Here is a 20,572-nt window from a genome sequence, read left to right on the forward strand (position 1 = left end):
ATATCTCCAAACATCCCACTAAGGGCAACTCACCCATCCCTAGGGAAAAATGCATCTTTCCCATGATCAAATACATCCAAAACCATTATCAAGCAAAAAGGCAACCCACTGCTATGGAAAGAAGGTTAACCACTCCGTTCTGCATATACACCTGAATCAAGTCTGCTGGAAACAAGGGAGAGTGAAGAACATTTGAAAAATACTGTGAGGACCTTCAAAAACTCATAATGTCATATATTTGCAATGGCACACACACACACACACACACACACACACACACACCAAGATCAGATTGGCAGTGACTGTTGATCTAAACAGACTAAAGAGACAAATTAACCAATGGCATAGATCTATTCATACTCTGAATAAGATAAAAATGAAAAGCTGTAAGGCATTTGGAAGACTAAGGATATATATTAACATATTTTCAGTTGAATTACCTTTGAAGCTATAATGCCATCATAGCTGTGCACTAATAAAGCAGATATATGAAGATGGATTGCCGGTGGATAAATAGGGTTGGAGGTGGATGGATAAATAGCGAGCAAGAATGCTAATCTGCCAAATTGTAAATAATTGGTGAGTTTAGGTGAAGCTATTATAGAAGACTACTTTATTATCCTTTCAACATTTCTGTGGGTTTAAAATTTTTCAAAATAAGTAAGTAGGGGAAGAAAGAGGAAAATTGGATGGGAAAAAAAGCAGTTTTGTTTTGTTCTGGGTTGGGCGAATGATCCATCTTTGCTGCATTTTGTCCTGTCTAGGTCGCCGACCCCTAAAAGCCTCTTCTGGGCAGGCTCAGGGATTGGTTGTTGTGAAGTGGCCATATTGTCACCAGATTGTTTGAGTTTTTCTTTTTCTTTCGTTTTTTTCTTTTTTTTTTTTCTCAGAAAGGTGCTGTATCCAGGCTAATGGGGAAAAACAGGATGGAGGGAGGAGAGCTAGTGAGTCAGTTGCCATGGCACCGAGCAGTGAAGGGCCCCTCTTGCCTGGGTTTGACGTGTGTTTATAATCCCAAGAGGTGATGGGGGTGGGGAAAATGAGGAAGAAAGATGGGGGCTTAATTTGCTCTCACAGATTCCGGCTGCCCACGGGGCTTATTATCCTTGATTGCCTGTTTTCTGCTTTTTGTCACCATGGAGACAAGTGAAAAACGTGATTCTACCCAGATTCGCGCACTTTGTTAGATGAATGCCTGGCCCTGCTGGGCCTGCTGGGCCTCTGTGGTAGGACAGGGCCCCTGCAGAAAGTGTGGGTGTAAAGCCGTGTGATTAGAAGGGTGGCAGCTATGAGGAGTGCTGTGTCTCTGCGGGTAGGGTGTTTGCTAGAACACAGTCCTCTCATTCCTTGGCCAGTAAATATCAGTCTTGTTTTTAAGGCTGTGGATTGAAAACACCTTCTGTGCTACTGAAGACACACTGTGTGTGTGTGAGTGTGTGTGTGTGTGTGTGTGTGTGTGTGTGTGTGTGTGTTTCAGGAATCTATTTTGTGTCTGGAATACATTCAGCATTTTTACCCCCATCCATTTTCATGGAATGGTTTTTCATATATCCAAAGTCTGTTTGCAAAAATAAATCAGGTGGCAGTGGCCTGGTGGCCAAATGGAAAGGCTATATAGCACATAGGCAAGCACTGGTAACCAAGGGCGCACCAGATTTTAACATAAGGAAATCCTAAGAGAACATGCTTTGTTACAAGCTAAGATTGACGCTGGTGATCCGTCTTCCAGGTATTTGCTCTAAATGACATAGAAAGGTGGAGTGTCTTGGATACCTACCATTTGAGGAGCACAGTGGACATAAGTGCCATCACCTCCGTCAGGTTCTATATTCAGAAACAGTTTTTGGCTCCTCTTTGGCTTCTTATCTCTGAAAATGATGAGACAAATATTCAATTTATAAAGATTTCAGGTATTCCTTTCCTAGGAAAGAGTGCTATTCAAGAATGTGAATAATCATGCTACCCAAAGTGATGAACATATTTAAAGTAATCAGATTTACAATATCATATTCACAGATATTGGGACTAAGAAATATTCCAAATAGCTAAGGCAATCTTTAGGAAAAGGATTGAATCTCAAGGCGCCATGATTTCAAATATTACAAAGATTAGCAAGCAAGATATTATGATGCTAGCATAAAAATAAACACTTCATCTGGTGTGGTGGTGGTGCACACCTTTAATCCCAGCACTCAGAAAGCAGAGTCAGGTGGGTCTCTGTGAGTTCAAGGCCAGCCTGGTCTGCAAGAGCTAGTTCCAGGACAGCTAGGGCTGTTACACAGGAAAACCCTGTCTTGAAAAAACAAAAAACAAAACAAAAAACCCAAACCAAACTAAACCCAAACAAAATAAAACAAAACAAAAAACAAGCAAGCAAGCAAACAAACAAATAAAAAACCACTTCAACAAATAGAATAAAGAACTATAAATGAAGCTACATACTTATGTTTACTTGGTCTTAACTCAGGTACACTGAGAAGAACAGTGAGGAAGGGCTATGTTCTTCAAAAACAGTATAGTTATGTGATTACAAATATTGGCAAAAATAAATAAAAGAAAATCTTTAAGTTTTAATTTTTTATTTATTGTAGGCACGTGCATAATGTGGGGATTAAATTTAGAGAGGGGTCAAGGGACAACTTAGTGGATTCAGTTTACTCTTCCTACCTTATTTGGCTTCTGGGGATAGAACTCAGATAGTTTGTTAGTCTAGAAAAGGGAACTTTTATATTTTTGACAACAGGATTCTGAAATCAAACAGCAAATTATACATAATAGTACGGAATCTCCCCCAAAAGACTGAAAAGAGAACCATCATACGTCTCCACAGTCTGCGCTGGTGATTTATCCTAATGGAATAGCAGAATCTCAGGGAGATTTCTCAGCCGTGTTCATGGCAGCATTGCTCACAGTAAAGGAATGATTATACCACACAGGTGCCTGCCTGTGAGAGAACAAGAAATGTAATGGGGTTTATAATTACAGTGGCCTATTCAGTCTTCAGACAGCAGCAGTGTGCTTAGATCTGAAAGACATTATGCTTAAGTCAGGCAGGTACTGAAAGATTAACGCTTCATGATACATGAAACTCTGAAATCAGAAATGCAGGTAAACAAATGAAGAATGATGGTCAGCAGAGGCTGACAGATGGGAAGGACAAACAGACCAATATTATTCAAAATATTTAAAAATGTCATCCTGACAAAATGAATAAGGATTTTGAAATCTATTGGGAAACATTGTGCCTGTGCTTACAATGTGCATTCAAAAATGCTAAGAAACTAAATTTCAAATGTTTCCCTGCAAATCATTGTGTCTTTGTGCATGGTAATTATCTTGATTTGATGATTTAAATATACTCTAATATATATCACATTGTGCCCAGATTACACATATTTACTGCATCAATTAAAATGAAATATGATTTAAACGATAATTGGCATCAACCTGAAACTGATGTGAATTCAGCTTTGATTTGTTGCTTGATTTCACTAGAGGAAATTCAACTTGTGATCTTCACATAAAACTATGAAGTAATGAACATAGTTTATCTTGAATTATCCCTTGATTTCTACCCGCAAAGGATAAATTTTATCTTCAGTGGCCTGAAACACATCCATTGTGACCAGGCAGGAGCATCATCCTGCTCTCTTATCTTGCAATCTATCATTCATCATCAAACAACCAGGTCCTGTTCGCTACACCATTGACTGTGTGTAACTCCGATAATGGTTTGGAACAGGTGGTGAGTTCACATTGAAGTTGTCACTCCCATTGTTCCCTAATGGAAGCATCACCCTGTTTTCTTATCTTGCAGCCTATCATTGATCCTGAAACAATCAGTTTTCTGTTCACAGCACCATTGACTATTTATCATTCCTATAACATGTTGTGAACTTGTCAAACAAATAGAAACTCAAAGGGTTTGGAGTCTTCCTATTTAATTTCATATAAATATTCTCACCTAAGACTGCACATGCAATGAAAGAAATGTGTATGAATTATGAACATAGCAAACTAAGGATCTAGATGCAGACCCTGAGCTGTGTTTCTGTTTATTCATGTTCATCACTGTAGAAGTTTGATCTTGAGCATCCCAAACTAGCCACAGCATGGAGGCAGACTCATGAGTTATGTACACCGAAACAGTTATATCTGAACCGTGAGCTATGTATACCGAAAGAGTTTCACGTGAACCTTGAGTTATGTACATTGAAACAGAGTTCTTATCTGAAACAGTTGTTTTTGAGAATCTTTGCCATAATACCTCAATGTTGTTTAAAGAGAATCTCACTGTTCCATTCCTAAGATGTGTTCCAACACTCCAGATAACTCAAACCTTCTGCTTGTGACTTGATTTCTTTTTGTTAGTCACATTATTCTGTAATGCAGTCATATGGGACTTAAACAGAGACAAAGGTTCCTAGCCTCCAGTTATTTTGTAGTAGAAAATAAAGGATTAATAAACAGGTCAAATTCATCTTTCTTCTTCCTTTAATTTCTAAATACATAATTCTGATCAAATCAGAATGTAATGCTTCCTCATCTCTCCAAACCCTTTGATCATTGATGGATAAGATGTCAGGAGAGGTGAAGGAGTTACAGGAGGACACAAATAGCTAAGGAGTCACACTGAGTGTTTCCTACGAAGAATTTCTATGCAAATGGTAAAAACAGCACAAAGCAAGGGCAAGAGATACATTTCTGAGAGAAGAGATTTGTCTGAGCAGTGTGATGCCCAGTGATCCAGATCCACATTCCCTTCACACACACGAACACACACACACACACACACACACGGTCACTTACACAGTCACTTACTCATACCCACATTCACACAAGCACATATACACATACATGCACAGATCTGGTCACATGAACACACACATGCACAAAGACATACATCTATGTACATTCACACACATACGTGCACATGCATAAATAGACATATCCGTACATGCACAAAAAGACTTATATATACCCATATGCAAACATGCAGATGTACATGTATGCACTTACACAAACATGAAGACACATATATACACATATACATGCCCATATGTATACATACACATCGTCAAACATGTAAACCAAGACAGTCATGCTCATATATAGACACACATGCACAGATATGAGCAGATATACATACATACAACACATGAAGATGCACATCCATAAACAGGCACAATCATACACATATGAACACACAGACATACACACAGTTGACATGCATATATATGTGTGTATATATACAGATAGACAGATAGGAGAACAATCAGACACATAAATACATGCCAACTACTTGCTGATCTCAGAGCACAGCAAAAATTGTTATAAATGTTGGCCCCCCAATGTACTAATATCTGTCTCTTCTGTCTCTGTATTTGTTCCTTTCATCTTTCTGTCTCTATCCCTCTTCCTTTGTTTAAGATAATAGTTTGTCAGGAAACATGCTTTAACGTTTCTGTGGAAAAAGTTTTCAAGATGTTCTTTAGAAGTTTCTATCTCCTTATCTGTGAGACCCTCTGTTTATAACTTGGATTCCAGGGAAATGACTCTGAAGGAATCTCAGCGAAGCATAAATACAGATGACTTTTACGGCTGTACACAGGAAAAAGCAGCAACTCATAAATGCAATGAAGGCCTGATAGGACAAAAGAGAGGCCAGAGAGCATCTGATGAAAGCTGAGATCTCTTCCTCCCAGCAGAACTTCCTGATTGATCTCAGTTTCCATAATCCTCGTCAATGTAGCTTCCTTATATTGGAGCTATATCCATTCTTTGGAATGGGATCTGCAAGACATTTTCTACAAATATTTAGATGATAATATAATTACATTTCTTTTCCCCTTTATTCCTCTAAAGACTGTCTTATGTCCATCCTTGCTTCTTTTGAATGCACAGCTTCCCTTTCATCTTTTGTCATTGCGTTTAGCCTGTATAATGTTACTTGAATTTGTGTTTACAAGGCTGACCATTTGGTGTTGGATACCATCTGGTGTGCTCTTCCCTGAAAAAGACTGTTTCTCTTCACCTCATCATTCCTTGGTTGCCTATAGCTCTTTCTGTGGGAATGAGGTCTTTTGGGGATTATCTTGTCCACTTTGGCCTGTCCATTTATGTCTTCCTGGTTGAGATCACAGATGGAAACTAATAGTGGGTACAGCTTCTGAAATTACTTTGAGACACTATCTTACAGACAACTGGGACTTGCAGTTTTTCTGCCTCCTTGTCCACAATGTTTCCTGGGACCTCAATGTTTTCTGGATCATCAGCATCAGAACGTTTGTAAATATATACATTAAGGCTGTGTTTCACAATGCTAAATTTTGATTGATTGTGGTTATCTGTAGTGGTCTTTCAATGTTTGTTGCAAAGAGAAGTTTCCTTGATGAGGAGTGTAGAGTACACTTATATTGTTGAAGACAATATGTACTTTGGAAGCAGGTCACATGTGACCCTGAGATAGAACTCACATAAATGCTCCCTCCCCGAGCATTTCTTGTTACCAATAGGTACAATGCTTCTAATGAAGGGACTCATCCAACAGTCCTACCCAGCTATCATGCCTATGAACCAATGACAAGCTAAACACTGTATCACTAAGGGTGCGTTAGTGGCACATGTGTCTTGGTGACAATCAGCAGATCTCTAACTGAACTGAAGACCCACTTAACAATTGAGAAACAATGAATGGTACTGGAAAACTAGATAAGTTCTCAGTGGTACTGAAGTGATGGTTATTGGAAGAGAATTTACAGCCATTAATTCTAAACCAGCATAGTCTCTATCAATAATCTAAACACTTGTCCTCATATCCACAGATAAGGGAATTATTCTTAACTATAATCCTGTGACTTTTTAAATAGGATTGTGAACCTTGAGGGAGACAGAATGATCGTGACTATCAGCCATCAAGCCTTTCTGATGAGCAGGCTATTCCTGTTTTCTCTCTATTGTTCGTGGGACCTTCTCTATCTCATCTTGCCACCTGCCCATTTACTTCTCACTGAAGAGATAAACGTGATATGGAAACTTGTAAATGTGGTTACGTCAATCCCTACAATAGTAAATTCCTGCCTTCAGGTCTCTCTAAATCTTTGTTTTTGAACTGTTAAATAGTAGACATGGAAATAGAAACTCATGTGCTGCTTGTAAAACTGTCTCTTTATGCCAGCAAAATGATCCTAGGAAGCCCTGCTACAATTTTGTATCTTTAGGTAGTTCATGGCATTGTTCGTAAAGTGGGAAGGAAGAGGAAGCTGACAATGGTAGTCCTTTTGTTATCTCTGTGATTTCCCTTCTTTGTTCCCATACCATGACTTTGGTCTTTAAATCCTATGGCCTTAGAGTGGCAGAAATGAGAAGCAGGAATTGGTATATAAACATGACATTTAAAGGCTATTCTTGGAATTTAAGAGTAATTTTTGATTTGCACTTCCCTGATGGCTTAAGCATGTTGAACATTTAAGTGTTTTTCTGCCATTTGAGTTTTTTCTGTTGAGATTCTCTTTTTAGATCTGTACATCCATTTTAAATTGAATTATTTGGTTCTAGTTTGTTGATATTTTTGATAATTACTTTGGAGATCATCCCACTGCAGGATGTGAGGTTGGGGAAGATCTCTTCCCATTCTGTAGGCTAATGTTTTATTCTATTAACAGTATCCTTTGCCTTACAGAAGCTTTTCCATTTTTTTGAGATCCCATGAATTAACTGTTGCTCTCAGAGTCTGTGCTACCGGTGTTTTATTTAGGAAATTGTCTGCTGTGCCAATATGTTCAAAGCTATTTCCCTCTTTCTCTTATATCAGGTTCAGTGTAACTGTATTTATGTTAAGGTGTTTGACCTACTTGGACCTGAGTTTTGGGCATAGTAATAGATATGGATCTATTTGTACTCTTTTACATACCTACATCTAGTTATGCCAGTACCATTTGTTGAAGATTCTTTCTATTTTATTGTATAATTTTTGATTCTTTGTGAAAAGCCAGGTATCCATAGGTATATGGTTTTGTTCCTGGGTCTTCTATTTAGTTTCATTGATTTACCTGTCTGTTTTCATGCCAATGATATGCTGTTTTCATTACTATAGTTCTTTAATAGAGATTGAGATCAGGGTTGGTGATACCTTTGGAAGTTCTTTTATTGTACAGGCTTGTTTTAGCTATCCTGTTTTTTGTTTTTTTTGCTTTTCCATATGAAATTGAGTATTGTTCTTTTAAGGTCTGAAACGTGTGTGTTGGAATTGTGATGGAGATTTAATTTCATATGCAGATTGCTTTTGGTAAGATGGTTCTTAATTCTGAGATTCCATCTTATACCTGACAGAATGGCTAAGATCCAAAGCACAAATGGCAGCCTAAGCTAGAAAGATGTGGAGCAAGGAGAACACTCCCCCATTGCTGATGGGAGTTCATCCAATTTGAAAATCAATATGGCAGTTTCTCAGAAAATTGGGGATCAATCAACCTCAAGATAAAGCTATATCATTCTTGGGCATATACTCAAAGGATTTTCAATAATGTTACAAGGACATTTGCTGAACTATATTCATAGCAGCTTTATTCATAATAGCCAGAACCTGAAACAACCTAGATGCTCCTCAACCAAAGAATGGTTAAAGAAAATGTAGTGCATTTACAAAATGGAGTATTACTTACTGTTAAAAAATGACATCATGAAATTTGGAGGCAAATGGATAGAATGTGGGAGAAAAAAATCATCCTGAGTGAGAGAACCAAGAGCCAGAAAGACAAACATGGTTTGTATTCACTCATTAGTAGATATGATATTAACTGTAAAATAAAGGGCAACCATGATACAATCCACAGACCTAGTGAGATTAGGTAACAAGAAGTGGCCAATGGGGGATGCATGAATTTCCCCAGGAAGGTTAAATAAAAGAGATCTCCTGGGTAGAACCGGGTCAGGTGGGGATAAAAACTTGAGGGATCAAGGTCTGGGGTAGATGGAGGGGGAGAGTACTGAAAGAGATAACTGAAAAGGGGGAACATTTAGGGGTCAGCTAGAAAACTGGTGCAAGGGAAGCTTCCAGAAGTTTACAAGGATGTCTCAGCTAAATTTTCTAACAATAATGGATAGGTAGCCTGAACTGGCCATCTTCTGTGATCATATCTGTGACTACCCCAATTGTCATCAGAGAACCTTCACCCAGTAACTGATGGAAAAAGATGCAGATATACACAGCCAAACTCTAGGCTGAGCTGTCTGAGTCCTACTGAACAGAGAGAGAAAGAAAGAAGTGTAGAAACATATGGGGTCAAAGACATCACAAGAAAACCCACATAAACAACTCACCTGGCTCATTAGAATATGCAGAGTCTGAACAACCAGGGAGCCTGCAAGGGTTTGACCTAGGCCCTCTACATATATGTGACAGCTGTGTAGCTTGGTCTACTTGTGTGGTTCCTAAAAGTAGCAGTGGCTGTACCTAACACTTTTATTGACTCTTGGGAACCTACTCCTTGTACTAGATTGATTTAACCAGCCTTAATACAAGGGAAGGTGGTTAGTCTTACTGTAACTTGATGAGTTCTGCTTTGTTGATACTCATGTGAGCCCTGCCACTATCTGAACAGAAACAGAGGAGGAATGTATTGGGGAGTTGTGGGGATGTGGGGGGAGGGAATGTGAGGAGAAGCGGGAGGGGAAACTGCAGCCAAGATGTAGAATTGATCAATCAATAAAGTTAAAAATGAAAAGACTATTGCTTGGAATTTAGTTCTTAATGGGGAATGTTGTTAAAAGGCATGTAATAGCTTGAATACATTCTCCAAAACTTGAAACTTGTTTTTTATAATATGATTGCAAGGTAATATAATATGATCATGGGGACTCATCCATAATGGCTGGATTAAAGTTGTTGATAGTAGATCGTTATTTTGAGAGCATAGAAGGTTTTAGTTATAGAAGGTCCCTGGGACCTCGTTCTTGGCCAGTGACATCCCAAAGACCTCACATTATTACAGACTGTTGACATTCCTAGAGGATACACTCCAGAAGTTGACAATAACATAAAACAAAAATACAGAAATCATAAAATGTTAAGATTCTGTATGGTGGTACACATTTGTAATCACAGAACTAGGGAGGTAAAGTCAGGCAGGTTCCTGAAGCTAATGGGCTAGCCAACCTAGACTACTTGTTAAGTTCCAGGCCATGGAGAGAACATGTCTCAAATAAACACCCCATTCACAGCCCCCCACAGGGCTGATGGCATTTTGCGAGTAATACCTGAATATGTTATATAGCCTCCACATATTTGAGGGAAAATTCATGGTAGGAATGCCAAATAAAATTAAAACAATAAATACATAAAAATTTAAAAAAGAATCAAGCACATGATATCTTCAGCAATAGTGTTTTCTGGTCAAATTCTAGAGGGTAGCCAAGAAATATGTCAATAGACTGTAATCTTGGAGAGCTATTTTGGTACCCAATGGTCAACAACTACAAAATAAGTTAACTCATGTTAAAGTGTGTGACATTGGATTTCAGAGTCACTTCCTGTGACTGAATTTGGTTCTGTGTGATTATTAATGCACTAGTCTGTATATATTTTGAGGTAAAATTTGTATTATGACATGAAGTCTGTGGAAATTTCAAAATAAGATACTTGTTTTCAGTCTGTTCATGTTTTTTCTTATCTCAAGTGATAGTTTCATGGCTGTTTATATGTCAGAGGTGAAACAGGCATGTGTTCTATGAATGTTTGTAAAGAATAACTTGGATTATTGTGCCTTGTTACTATATTGGATATATGCCATGACACTGTGACTTTCACTAGTATTAAGAATAAAGTAGGTCATATTAATAAAATAGTGATTAATCATTGTTTCTCAAGAAGTTACTTTATTCTCCCATCCTTAGTATTGTTTTGTTGCATACAGTAATACCATGAACATAGATGTACCAACATATCTTTGAGGCCATTAGTTAATTACTTTTGTTATGTATCCAGGAGAGGAACCCTTGCAATTCTTGTAATGAATTGTTAAATGCTTTTACACAGTACCTACAACATTTTATATACTAAGAAACATGACATAGAACTTCTGATGTCTGCACTTTCTCTATAATTCAGATTTCCATTGATGTTCATGGAAAGGTAACTGTTGTGGATTGGATTTCCTAAATAATCAGTGGCTTGGAGCATCTTTCTAGCTTAAAATACTCATTCCTATATTTTCCTTAGAAATAAATGTTATCTTTTTCTAAGGCATTTCATTTGTCTATTGGTTTAGTGTCTTGCCCTTTTTATGGTTGTTTACAGAATTCTCATTGCAGGTAGTTATTCAGAAAGGCATAGTGGGTGTGACTGTTCCCTAGCCTGTTCACCTTCAATCATGAGGCATCCTAGACAGAAGAGGCAGGAACCAGGGCTGTACATACATGGAAAGGCACATATTATAGAGACATCTTAATCACTGTGAAATGTCATTCATAGCACTTTTGTGTGGATGATTAAATTGCCTACCTAGCAAGGAAATAGAAGAAACTCTTTATCAAAAGCAATGTGACATCCAAACCAGTGCTGATCATAGCCATATGTACTATGTTTTGATAGGCTGGGTTATTTTTTATTTTAGAAATATTTAGGGTTGTTTTCTCAATTCTATACAAATAACTTCAGGAAACCAATAAATTACTTGAGTGGGAAAAATAGTCTCTTCTAGGAAAATGACACCAGCTTGTTTATCCAATACCAAATGGTGAAAATGTGTCCTCTAAGCTTCAGGTCTTGCAGAAGAGTGGTTTGTGTTTATTTACTTGGCTCTTTTCCTGCTTATTTGGGAGCAGACTTCACTATGTAGGTCAGGATAGCGCCAAAATTATGATAATTCTGACTCACTTCCAACTGTTGGGATAACATGCATCAAATCTCACACCTGTTTCCCAGGGTCTGTTTTACTGAGATGTACATCATCTTTAAGACATCCGTGGATCTGTAGTGTAAAGTGGCCAGATTTTGAGAGCGTAACAAGCTTGTCTCTTACCAACACCCTATTCAATTCTCTTTTGGTGCAGGAGAATTGTCTATATTCTGTCAATTGTGTTTTAAATAAATGCTGATGGGCCAGTAACCAGTCAGGAAGTATAGGTGGGACAACCAGACAGGAAATAGAGGTGGGTCAATGAGAACAGGAGAATTCTGGGAAGGAGGAAGCCCATTTCTTCCCCAGTCCTGTCCAGACACCAAAGAAGGAAGATGTGACCTACCCCGCTGAAAAAGGTACCGAGCCATGTGGCTAACACATTAATAATAATGGGCTATATAAGTTATAAGAGTTAATAAGAAACCTGAGCTAATGGGCCAATCAGTTTATAACATATGTAGACTTCTGTGTGATTTTCTTTGGGATTTAATGGCTGTGGGAACTGGGCAGAACAGAAACTCCAACAAGCAGGCCCTCATGTTACACTTTTTTACCTAAGCTTTTTTGCCATTGCTTAATTAGTAAGGTGTATCAGTATACCAGCTACCTTTGCTGAAATGATTCAGTGTATATTGGTTTTTATTGGACTAACTAGGAAGTCTAACTTTTCCATTAGTGAGTTAAGAGTATGGAAGGCTACACATCTGTAAAATGTGATGTGATACCACTGCCTCACTTGGAAAATGAGGAAATTTGCCTAGATCCATTAATCTACACAGGTCCTTGCATTTGTGTTCTGAGATCATTTGCAGTAAGATGCTTTATGTAGAAAATATCCCATTCATTTCCAATGCATGTTAACTACAGGGAACTCTCAAGAAAAGTGTATCCTCTGTTCACTGAGGTCTGCCTAGCAAACAATCCCAAAAGCAGGTTTTTTCTTACATACCTGTGTCATGGAGTTGGGTCCATCAAAGAAGTCTGTTGTCTCTCACTTTGTATCAGAGATCTAAACTGTGAAGACAGGAGTATCTGGAGGTGATTCTAATAGTCAAAACCAGGAATTTATAGAAGCCCCCTTTTGTTATTTATGATACTCCTGGGTAGGGACAATTTAAAGGCTGGAGCTTCTCAGAGTATAAATCCTGTAGTAATTGTGTGTTGTGCATAAGAGCAGGATTCTTCTGTGACTTCAGCTCAGCTTTCAACAAATCATCCTATACATCTTCTGTTCATGGAAATAGTAACGAGTTCATTCAGATTATAGAGGGAGGAGCATAGAAATACTTCTCCATGGGAGTGGTGTCAAACTACTGCAAATAACTTTTGCAATGACTAAATTTGGAAATAGTTATGTATTACTAGCAAATTATTAAATGGAATAGATACTATCATAAGTTGTAATGTAAGGTATTTTCTCTGATAATATGTGGAGATTTTTGTAAATTCTTTGAATGATATTTTCGAAGAAGAGAATGATTGTAAGAAGATCCAGACAACTTCATACCCTAATTTTGGTGATACATACTGGTCAGTAGTACTTCCCAGTCTGATTATTCAATACCCATAAAGTCTTTCCAGTGGAGCTTGAGACAAAATCTAGTATATTAACTTTATGATTCCACTTAAAATCTGGAAGGATATTTGATATTTTTGTTTGTTTATTGGTTTGAGAACATGGTAGAGGTTGCCAACCATTCTGAGTGCAGAAAAAAATAGTTCCTGCTGTGAGTGGCCTCTGATAAGCATGGAGATGAAACCTGATGCCTTATGTAAATTCAATGGCCTTGAACACCTGGCAATTCTACCCCTTCTTACTTTTCATACTCTTTTTCTCCCTGCCCTTCCCCCCTCTCTCAGCTCATTTAACCTAATCACCAGAATCTATATAGTTCCAATTATGAACTTCATCTCTAACTATCTCTTCCTCTTCATGCCACCCCCTCCTCTCTCTTCTATGGAGACAGTTTCTTGCTATCTCTCTCAGTCGGGCCTGCAACTTGTTGTGTAGCTCAGGTTCATTTAAATTCTCCCTCTTTCTTCTCTCTGAACAACATTATTGTTACTGGCATGTAGCCCAATGTCTGGCCGTTTTCTGGCCCATGACATGAAATCTTCTAAAGTTATTGAAGCCAGAAGTCGTGATCTTATTGACTTCATTCTCCAAGTATTTTTTTTAATAAATAGAAATTATAGCTCTAATAATACAACCACTCCCCTATCCTGCACTGGTGTGTCTATGATTTGAATTAAATACTAGAGTGACTTTGATAAAAGCATATCTTATTTGGTGAATTGAGTTTTAATGAGAATAAAGTAAAAGCAAGATATAAAATGTTCCATATAAATTTGCAGGTTAATAGTCTGTGCACTTAAAGCCTGAAAGAAGGGGCAGTAACCAGGATACGTGAAGCTCAGAGCTATCTGCATCCTTGAGAAAATGCGGTGGAAAAGCTCCATTAGTACTTGCACAATCACAGCATGAACAAAACAGAAAATGAACTGCATTAGATTAAAAGGAACCCATCTTTAAAAAAAACACCTGTGTCACTGCCACATAAAATAGCTTAACACAATGAAGCCAGCACCACAGTGGGAACAATACCAAGCAGCAGCTGGCTGCTCAGAAACTGAAATTAAAACCCAGAAGGATGCTGCTTATCTTTTGTGGTGACAAGACACAAGGTCACTCCATTGGCAGCATGTCAGTGGTCAGGTAGACTACCTGCATCCAAAGCTCACAGTATGAAAAGGCGACTTTGTGAAGTTCTATCTCTGTTCCTAATAGCTTACATTATTGTCAAATGGAAAAATATCACAAGAAAGAAACCGGATCAGAACAGATCAGAGCAGTGCACAATGAGTAAGGAAAAAAAAGCAAGTCATGAAAGGAACATATATCTTAAAGATAAGAAAGCAAGCACAGGGTCCAGATAGATAAGTTCCTCTCGTCTTAGGGGACCATACTTGGTGAGGGAGTGCTGGGTGAGGGTTAAATGGTTTATTTATATCTGCAGATTTTTCTTCATTTCTATGAGTATATACACATGACAATATATAAAGTTTCTCAGTTTAATTTCAGGCAGTTATAAAGTTTGAAAACCCATTTTTTATGAAGGATTCAAAATATAGATTTTTTTATCTGAACAATAGAAAAAAGAAACAAAGCAGTACTTAATCTTTAAATGACCTTAAAAATATTCCAAACATGTTAAATTTGTTAACATTCAGCAAAATATTACATGCTTGGAGCATTCCTATACTCTGTACCAGGAGAACTGAAAGTTCTACTTTCCTCACCTTTGATCTTGAATGGAAAGTCATGGCCATAAACAAAGAAATAGGTCACGGGACCAGTGCTCAAAAGAAACTGTGAATGGAGATACTGCTTCAGTGGGCTTAATAGAAGCACATACATTACCAGAGTTCTGTGTGCTCACAAGACGTAAAATCAGTAGATATGTCATCTGAGGAACTAAACAGTCTTCTGAACCAATAGTTCTGTACCACAATATGACAAACCAATAACCTCACTCTAGTTATTTACCCATAAAAGTAAAACTATATGTCTGAAAAAACTGCTCAAATCTTCATACTCAGATTTATTCCCAGTAGCCCTGACATAGAATCTACTCAAATGTCATTTCACAAGTTATAGAGACACACTTAACATGTCTGTACATCGGAGTGCTACTGTCTAATGAAAAAGGGCTTCTGATAGGTGGATAATACAACATACATGAATATCATATTACCATGTTTATTGGGGGAAAAGATAAAGGTTTCTTTTTATCTACTTTTATTTGTAATAGATTATAAGAAGAAAACTCAATCTGCAGTGTTGGATCATCAAGGAAGAGTTCAAAAATATGTCTGGGACGTTATCAGTCTTGTGTAACGTTTTAGATGAATTTGGGAAGGGAAAGCTCACCGTCAAACAGTGAACAGAGGCTACTCCTTCAGGAGATGTCATCATGATGCTTGCCAGAGTTTCTGCTCAAGATTAAACCTTGGAGATCTCTTAGAAGGATGAGAGGTTATTTTTTTACCAAGGTTCTCAGCCCCTCCATCCTCCATATTCCCCATGTGCTCCTTTCAATTACAAACATATCCTCTGCCTAAAACCATTTGTTTTCTAAAGAGTTCTTTTTTTCTGCAGCACACGCACGAACACCTGAATACACATGCACTTCAACTAAGCATGTCAGCGACAAAGGCTGGAGTAAGCAGACTGGAATCTTAACAGAGTATGAATTAGGCCCGAGGAATCCACAGAGAACTATACAATAACATGACTATAAGACACAATGTCAAAACAGGAATTGATTGTAGGTCTGTTTATCATTGATTGACATGTTGCTTGAAATAAAAAAGAACTAGTATTTATATTAGCAAAAGAAACATGAAACTAGAAAGACACACTTCATCAAACATGTGCAATACCTCAACACTAAAAATTGCAAAAATTGAGAGGATAATTCTGAAAAGATATATGAAAATAGAAACAAATTTCAGGAACAGAAGAATCAATAGTTAAGGCATCAAGTTCACCTTCATTAGTTATGTAGCTAAATTGAAGCTTTACCCCAAAACTATGGAACACATGGGGGGCTTTTTGCAGATAATGGCACACTGAATCTAAAATCCAAAATCCAAATGTGTATCTCATGTCTGTGCAAGAATTGGTGTAGAAATGGATGTGCATCTCAGTTGTGGGGTATTGGCTTAGGAGCTGCAAGCTCTGGGCTTGACCACAAAAACATGTTAACCAGAAATAGGATAATCCCTGCATTACGGATCTAATGTTTAACCTGAATGCCACAAGATAGGAAGTAAAAGGGTCTTGAATGTACATCTACATTTAGGTCGGTTGGGAAATGAAGGCATCACAAAGCACCTAAAAGAAGAGAGATGTGTGATTTGGCAAGTACCATTCTCTGCCAAACAAGATGCTGTGTGCCATTGCCACCATATGCTCAGGTTGAAGTCTCTGATATCTGAATGATTCAAGACAAGTCCTTATTAATTATAGAATTTATAGGATTGGATGTATCAAGATACTTGATAACTCTTCTTTCAGCAAAACTTTGCTATCCAGGCAATAAACAAAATGCTTTGACATCAGGTTTGTGGAAAAGAGAACTGTGCATGGGTCCTTCCCATATCAGAGATTTTTTGCAAGGAACAGCAAAGGCACTTTTTCTGCATGCTTACCAGTATGGTAGGTAGGTGTGTGCAATCAGCATAGAGATTAAATCAGAGATAAGGCGGGGTTTCACTCTTATTCCCACCTTTCTGCAGATATATCCATTTTCTCATCTGAAGTGCAAGGACCCATTTTGTGTAGTTTAATACGTGTGGCCCTCTGCAGATTATCTACAGCACTGATTGTGTGGGACAGCTACTTTATTGGAGGTACAAATTTCTTGATTTAGGGAAGCTAATATCCATATTTTAATGTCTTAGGAGTGGAGAATAAAGAGCCAGAAATCTGGCATATAGTTATGAACTTGGAGGTGAGTAATGGTTTCATAAAGAACGAATTAAGAAAACAGATGTATCTTAGAAAGCCTTGCCCAGACCTAAGAAATGAGAGCAGTGTTCCACTCAGCTGCTTTTCCCGGTCTATGTGCTGTCACTGCAGAGACTCTGCAGAACAGTCTTGCTCAACTCAAGACCCTAGGGTATTACAGTTGGATATGAGGGTTGGCCTGCGTTGTTGTCCATATATTAGTTAGCAAGCATTTATACTGAGGAAACACCTGTGACATGATTTGGGGAAGGCTTCAGAGGCAGGGTATTAGAATAACTGCTGTGCGCTATGTGCCCCATCAGTTATATTTACCTTTCTAAGCTTCCGAACATGTGCACATTACCAGCTAGAGTATATGCTCAAATTTCAAATCTCAAACCAAGGTTCTTCGTAGGCTTATAGCGTAGCTTCAGAGTTGCCATTTGTTAGAAGTAGTTACAATGTGGCATACTATGGTGTATTGAATGGGGGTAGGTCCTGTGTGTCCTTCCAGAATGTCACGTTTGTGTTTAAAGCATGGGCATGGGAACAGTCTGTTTTCTAGCTTTATCTGTATGGGGACAGCCCTGAGGTTTCCACTCACCTTGTGAAGCAAGTTCTTCCCTATCCACTGTATTTAGTTTCCATCTTCCCTCTCATTCTTCATCCAGATGCAGTACATCAGCAGCTCATCACTTTCTTCCCTCCCCAGATTGTCCTCCATGTCTATGGGCCACTAAGGACATTGTAAAGAGGCACATTTATGGCGAAGCATCCTTAGGGTCACACTAAAACAAAACAAAACATAAAACTAATGTGCATCATGAAGCTGGGCATATAATGTGAACAGGGACAATATATTCCAAATTTCTAAGATATTAAGAAAATAAAATTGTATTAAGTAAATGAAAAAAAATTCCCTCAATTTAAAACTTGACTAGAATTGAGGCTGTGTTTTCCTCTGGGGTGAGGTCACTACTTGGAGTGGCAGATGCTTTATGAAGCCTAAATGGAAACAATGGCAATCTTTAAGAGAAAAGGAAAAGAAAAAAATAAATAATGAAAAAGAAAAACAGAGCCATGTTTCCTGTCTTTGCTCTGCTCAGTCCAGGTCCCCAACTCCCTGAAGAGGGTCCTGTCTAAAGCTGTAGGGTGTGTTACTTCATTCTGTTTATTAAAACAAAGAACATATTTTGTGTTTTTGACATGGATGGTCAGGCATATGCAACTGAGATCTCTTCCCTCTGCACACAGGATTGGGGGGGATGGTTGGTGAGATGAAACAGGTTCAATGTGCAGAGCTCATTGTCCTGAGCTAACATCTTCTGCTTACCTTCTCCACGTGTTCAATTCCCCCTTATCCTCTTTCACATAGATTCACAGAGGGGATAATTTATATTTTTATCTACTTTTATACCTCTTCACTATATCTTTCCCTCACAACCCACAGAAAAATTCATAGTATGTGAAAAATAAAAAAAAAATCAATGTGTGAAAAAGCCTCTATACATTGATAGAAACCTTTCTCTTCTGCCTTACCCAAACAACTTCATATTCATTGGTGTTTTCTAGTATTGTGTGGAAATAAATGGGTGTGTGTCTGCTCAGCTGAGGTGATGTTCTGTTCTTCACAGAAAAGGGTCTTGGGTCTTCCAAATATGAGAAACAAGATACAGATCTACCCAAAAATATAAACTATACTTATTTTATATCAAACTTTTATTAACTTCATGTTCTGTTAATATGCATAGAGATAGTGACTTGTGTTTGCAAAGCTCCCTGAACCTCTGAGCTGAACTGAGGATTCACATACCTCAGCTACTTTAGTAGCTGGAATTGTGCACAGCACTTTCCGGCCCCACACATTATTAATATTAAACATAATAACCATAACATTAAAATTCTTTAAATGTTAGAGTGAACAGAATCTTGACTTGGAAATCTAAAACGTGGTACAAAGGCAACTTTCTGAAATCACCCAAGAGACCCAAAAAGCAGATAGTCTGGGATGGGGTTGAGTCTAGTCTAGTACTTTGAGGTATTTTCCATTGTTTCAAGGTCATTATCTTTACATAAGTTCTAACTCTGTATCTTGAAGGGTAGCTGAAAATACAATTGGAGAACTTGCATCTGGATGGGCTAATAATAGCAGAGGATAGAGTTTGGGACAATTAAGTCAGGTAGATATGGATAAAAAAATGAGGGTTATGTAGGAGAGCCCTCATTCTATAAATTTACAATGTCCATCTCTAAATGATCCTAAAATGATGCAAAAGGGTAAGCTGGGCTTCCTGTTTCAGAGAGAGCCTGGGTTTCCACCATCTGCAAGAAAGGCTGCTTGCTTTCTTTTCAGCCAAGTTAACTGTTTATTTATGCATCTTATAACGATATTTTGTTTAAGTGAACACCATGATCTTCACCTGATACATTTCTTAGAATGTAGCCCTGCTGTTGATGGACAGATAACAGTATACATGTATCCCATCCTAAGAGCATGTAATGATCAAGAACGTTTATACTGTGCGGTATATACACAATGTCTAGGCATATGAAGAAGCAAGAAAGTGTGATGGCATGACCAGAAGCAAAGACAGGGAACAGAAACACAGCAAACGTAAGTTGAAGATCTGGTCTTTGCAACAACTGGAAAGAAGATTTGACCATTAATAACAAATTGCTTAAAGTCTGTCTTCAGGCAGCTTTTGGGATGCAACATGAATTCAAATTAAAAAAATTTGAGTACACAGGTATGAATTTTGCTATTGTCAGCTCCAATTTTATTTCAGCGGTTTTGATATCTAGAAGCTGCATATTTCTGGAAACTCTGAAAGGTTTAAGATGTAGACCACATGACACTAGTGGGCAGAGATTAGAATGTTTTAGACTGTATCGATCTGACAAAAAAAATTTATCCAGTCTTCGTAACAGAAGAATGGGTATACAGTCAGAAGCTGACACAGGGCTTAGCCTCATGAGAACTCTCATGCAAAACCTTTGGCTTCTACTTGTGTACACTTAGCTCATGATTTGGGACTAGGACATTTAATGGTAATGGTGTGTATTTGCATATGACCTTAAGTAGAGCATCATTCTCCCTCCCTGTTTCTCTTGTCTCTATCTTTGTCTACCTCTCTGCATGTTTACTAAAATTGGCTAATTT

Source organism: Arvicola amphibius, chromosome 12, assembly GCF_903992535.2.
Source record: "Arvicola amphibius chromosome 12, mArvAmp1.2, whole genome shotgun sequence".
Taxonomy (NCBI): Eukaryota; Metazoa; Chordata; class Mammalia; order Rodentia; family Cricetidae; genus Arvicola; species Arvicola amphibius.